We start from the raw sequence: 529 nt of genomic DNA on the forward strand, positions 1-529 counted from the left end.
GTGTACACAGTAAACAGTACAGCCACGGTCCAAAGCTGCACGTTTCTTAGCTTCCATGTAGTATTCCTGCCTGCTTCTCCAAACTGGGGAAGTGCCAAACCATCTACTGTAAGTGATGCGTCTATAGATAAACCGCCTACATTACCACTTCAAAAGATCTGAACTATCCCTTTAAAAAAGGAGGGTAATGGTATAAAAGGCATGGAGGGTTAGCATTTTTTTGCAACTCGCTCATCAGCTAGTATGCAAGTTAAGGCTGTACAGCTATACTAAATGCATCAAATTTATTAATTTTATCTGTGTTCAGTCATATGGACAAATCAAATGTTCATCTTCTGCAGGTAATTTAACTAGGCCTACATGTGTTAAAAACATTTCCCACTGTTAGTTTGTGTAAAGTGAAAACAGCTGTATGTCTCCTGTGACTCTGGAGGGAAAATGATAACACTGATGATGTCATTAAGGTTATTTATCAGCTTATTTACACTGGATCGGTTTGCAGCCCCTCTCCGGGAACCATCACCTTATC

The 529-nt window shown here is 39.9% G+C and overlaps 1 protein-coding gene across 1 annotated transcript in view; it reads right to left on the reverse strand.

The window, feature by feature from the left end:
- The window catches only part of LOC116693558 (uncharacterized), a 20880-nt gene that overhangs the window by 7809 nt on the left and 12542 nt on the right, over positions 1-529 (reverse strand). The window lies entirely within an intron of this gene.

This window comes from Etheostoma spectabile, chromosome 8, assembly GCF_008692095.1.
Source record: "Etheostoma spectabile isolate EspeVRDwgs_2016 chromosome 8, UIUC_Espe_1.0, whole genome shotgun sequence".
Lineage (NCBI taxonomy): Eukaryota > Metazoa > Chordata > Actinopteri > Perciformes > Percidae > Etheostoma > Etheostoma spectabile.